Below are 4,767 nucleotides of genomic sequence, written 5' to 3' on the forward strand. Positions count from 1 at the left end.
CTGAATAGATATATCCCTTGTGATTACTAGTCAATGTGTACGTGCAATGCACGTTAATTGAAAAGTATATTATGTGTATGCAGATATTTAGTAGGATATTATTTGTGTGCTATTGTCTAATTACCATTATATTTGACATTGAAATTAATTGTACACTAAACGTGTTGAGCGCTCGACATCAAAACAGTCTAGGTCGTTGAATTGACATGATTTGATAACCGAAATTAATTGAATCTGCCCCTTTGAATTTTTTTTATATTGATATAAATAAAGTAGCGAGCTCTAAGCTCGCGTCACTCACACGCTACCGTACATAACCATGGCCCAGCGAGTGCAAGCAGCCACTAGCAAATGAGGGCACACCTTTTTTTCTTCTTCTTTTTTTTAATTAAATACCAATTTTCAAAATATTCACAAATATGCAAATATATAGTGAATTTATAAATTTATATGAATTTGTAAACAACGTTCTCGGATTAAAAGTATCTTCACAAATTAAAAATTGTTCGTGAGTTTAAAAATGTTCATGAGTTTGAAACTTTACTCTAATTTTGACAATTTTTATAAATGTTCATAAATTTGAAAAATGGTTGCAAAATTTTAAACTGTCATGAATCTAAAAACCATTTGCCAATTTTAAAAATATTCAAAAATTAGACAAAAAATACGAATTAACAAACAAATTCAAAATTGTGTTGGGGAATTTGAAAAAACACTAAAAAGATGATAAACTGAAAACTAAAAAAGTAGATTAAAAGTAAAAAGTAAAAAGGGGAATAAAAGACACCTTGGAAGCTTCAGTGATGGTGGGAGTGACGGCTGGTTAACGTCGCCGGGGTATTTTCCGTGACAAAAAACGGTTATATGTGACACAAGTGAAGCGTCGCAAAATAGAGCAAATTTTGTAGTGCATCATGTATGCTATGATATTTACAAGACGTACGATGGACTTTGGGTTGCCCAAACGTCATATGTAACAGGGTGATTATAACGATAACTTATAGGTTTATTGAAAAATTTGATAAGAGGCTAGATAGCCGAGGAGTGGGATTTGCTCCTTCAATGATGGAGAGATATTCTTAGGCCCATCTTGGTGTGATGGCTGAAGGAAATATGTCCTAGAGGCAAAAATAAAGTTATCATATTTCCTTATATCATGATAAATGTTTATTATTCATGCTAGAATTGTATTAACCGAAAACTTGATACATGTGTGAATACATAGACAAAACAGAGTGTCCCTAGTATGCCTCTACTTGACTAGCTCGTTAATCAAAGATGGTTAAGTTTCCTGACCATAGACATGTGTTGTCATTTGATGAACGGGATCACATCATTAGAGAATAATGTGATGGACTAGACCCATCCGTTAGCTTAGCATAATGATCGTTAAGTTTTATTGCTATTACTGACTTATACATATTCCTTTGACTATGAGATTATGCAACTCCCGAATACCGGAGGAACACCTTGTGTGCTATCAAACGTCACAACGTAATTGGGTGATTATAAAGATGCTCTATAGGTGTCTCCGAAGGTGTTTGTTGGGTTGGCATAGATCGAGATTAGGATTTGTCACCCCGAGTATCGGAGAGGTATCTCTGGGACCTCTCGGTAATGCACATCACGATAAGCCTTGTAAGCAATGTGACTAATGAGTTAGTTGCGAGATGATGCATTACGAAATGAGTAAAGAGACTTGCCGGTAACGAGATTGAACTAGGTATGAGGATACCGACGATCGAATCTCGGGCAAGTAACATACCGATGACAAAGGGAATAACGTATGTTGTCATTGCGGTTTAACCGATAAAGATCTTCGTAGAATATGTAGGAACCAATATGAGCATCCAGGTTCCGCTGTTGGTTATTGACCGGAGATATGTCTCGGTCATGTGTTCATAGTTCTCAAACCCGTAGGGTCCGCACGCTTAAGGTTTGTTAGGTAATTTCCCATCTTTGTGTGTTTGGATGATGATGACAACTCTCTGTTGGTATAATCGTGTGATATGTGCTTCAGGTTCTCAGTGTTTAGGTATGCAACGATTAGTCATTCTCTCTGGAAGGAAAAGATCGAAGACAGTGTTTTTCTACGTGTTTATCTTGTTGGTCGTAGGAAACCCGTACTATTAAGAGGGAATCCTCATTGGAAGGCTTTTGGGGAATCATTGCACGTACATATTTCTCTCCTACACTCTTTCCTTCTGTTCCTCGTTTGAGAGAGAGTTCCCTTCTTTCCATACTGTTGTTGTGGCCCTTCCTTTCAGTGGTTGTACCGCTCACTTGAGCGGTTGTACCGCTGGCCCAATTGTACCAGCCCAACCATCGCCCTTAGGGGTGATACCCTGGGTTGGACCTCCCAGGATCTTGCCAAGCGGTTGTACCGCTGAAGGAGTCCTGGATCAGGGGGTCCTCGGGCGTCCGGACTATGGTACGTGGGCCGGCCTGATGGAATGTGAAGATGCAAGACCGAAGACTCTCACCCGTGTCCGGATGGGACTCTCCTTGGCGTGGAAGGCAAGCTTGGCGTCCCAATATGAAGATTCCTTTCTCTGTAACCAACTTTGTACAACCCTAGTCCCCTCCGGTGTCTATATAAACAGGAGGGCTTAGTCCGTAGAGATAGAGAATCATAATCATAGTCATACATGCTAGACTTCTATGGTTTTAGCCATTACGATCTCGTGGTAGATCAACTCTTGTAACCCCCATACTCATCAATATTAATCTAACATGACATAGGGTTTTACCTCCATCGAGAGGGCCCGAACCTGGGTAAACATTGTGTTCCATGTCTCCTGTTACCATCAACCTCAGACGCATAGTTCGGGACCCCCTACCCGAGATCCGCCAGTTTTGACACCGACATTGGTGCTTTCATTGAGAGTTCCATTGTGTCATCGTCAAGAGGTTCGATGGCCCCGTCAATCATCCACAACAACATTGCCCAAGGAGAAACCTTCCTCCCCAGACAGATCTTCATGTTCGGCAGCTTCGTACTGCGGGCCAACTCGTTTGGCCATCTAGAGCAGATCGATAGCTACGCCCCTGGCCATCAGGTCAGATTTGGAAGCTTGAACTATGTCGCGGACATCCGCGGAGACTTGATCTTCGACGGATTCGAGACCGCGGCAGTAGCCGCTCCCTGTCACCACGATGAACATGACTTAAATCTGCCATCGAACCACACCCAGGAGATAGAACCTGCAACTGCTCCGGCTCTAGATCCGGAGCAGATCACGCCATCCAAGGACGGGAGGCTCAACCCCGCCACGGAGGCTGCAGACTCAGCGGCGTTGGAGCCGCACACAGACCCAACCTCAAGTGAGATCTGTGTTAGTAGAACCTCGGACACATTTCCGGCTACAGGTTCCGAAGCATGTGCGTCCAGCACAACGAGCTTGATCGGGCGTCGATCATTGAATTCAGCTCCGCGGACATCTTCCGGCACTCTCCTTTAGGCGACGTGCTAAACTCACTAAAACACTCTCCTTAGCGGGGGACTCACAACTGAATTATATCCGGTTCGAACTGGAGGCTGATGACGGAGAATTTCGCTTCCCACCCCCTGCCCACTTAATAGCCACTGTCGAAGACTTAACTGACATGCTCGATTACGGCTCCGACGACATCGACGGTATGGACGACGATGCCAGAGAAGGAGAGGCCCAAAACCCATCGTTTACCGGACACTGGACGAGCACTTCCTCGTATGACGTATACATGGTGGATGCTGTTGGAAATATGCCCTAGAGGCAATAATAAAAGTATTATTATTATATTTCCTTGTTCATGATAATTGTCTTTTATTCATGCTATAACTGTATTATCCGGAAATCGTAATACACGTGTGAATACATAGACCACAATATGTCCCTAGTGAGCCTCTAGTTGACTAGCTCGTTGTGACCAACAGATAGTCATGGTTTCCTGGCTATGGACATTGGATGTCGTTGATAACGGGATCACATCATTAGGAGAATGATGTGATGGACAAGACCCAATCCTAAGACTAGCACAAAAGATCGTGTAGTTCATTTGCTAGAGCTTTGCCAATGTCAAGTATCTCTTCCTTTGACCATGAGATCGTGTAACTCCTGGATACCGTAGGAGTGCTTTGGGTGTATCAAACGTCACAACGTAACTGGGTGACTATAAAGGTGCACTACAGGTATCTCCGAAAGTATCTATTGTTTTATGCGGATCGAGACTGGGATTTGTCACTCCATGTAAACGGAGAGGTATCTCTGGGCCCACTCGGTAGGACATCATCATATGCGCAATGTGACCAAGGAGTTGATCACGGGATGATGTGTTACGGAACGAGTAAAGTGACTTGCCGGTAACGAGATTGAACAAGGTATTGGATACCGACGATCAAATCTCGGGCAAGTAAAATACCGCTAGACAAAGGGAATTGTATACGTGATCGATTGAGTCCTTGACATCGTGGTTCATCCGATGAGATCATCGTGGAACATGTGGGAGCCAACATGGGTATCCAGATCCCGCTGTTGGTTATTGACCGGAGAACGTCTCGGTCATGTCTGCATGTCTCCCGAACCCGTAGGGTCTACACACTTAAGGTTCGATGACGCTAGGGTTATAAAGGAAGCTTGTATGTGGTTACCGAATGTTGTTCGGAGTCCCGGATGAGATCCCGGACGTCACGAGGAGTTCCGGAATGGTCCGGAGGTAAAGATTTATATATAGGAAGTCCTGTTTCGGCCATCGGGACAAGTTTCGGGGTCATCGGTATTGTACCGG

This window comes from Triticum dicoccoides, chromosome 4A (genome assembly GCF_002162155.2).
Source record: "Triticum dicoccoides isolate Atlit2015 ecotype Zavitan chromosome 4A, WEW_v2.0, whole genome shotgun sequence".
Classification (NCBI taxonomy): domain Eukaryota; kingdom Viridiplantae; phylum Streptophyta; class Magnoliopsida; order Poales; family Poaceae; genus Triticum; species Triticum dicoccoides.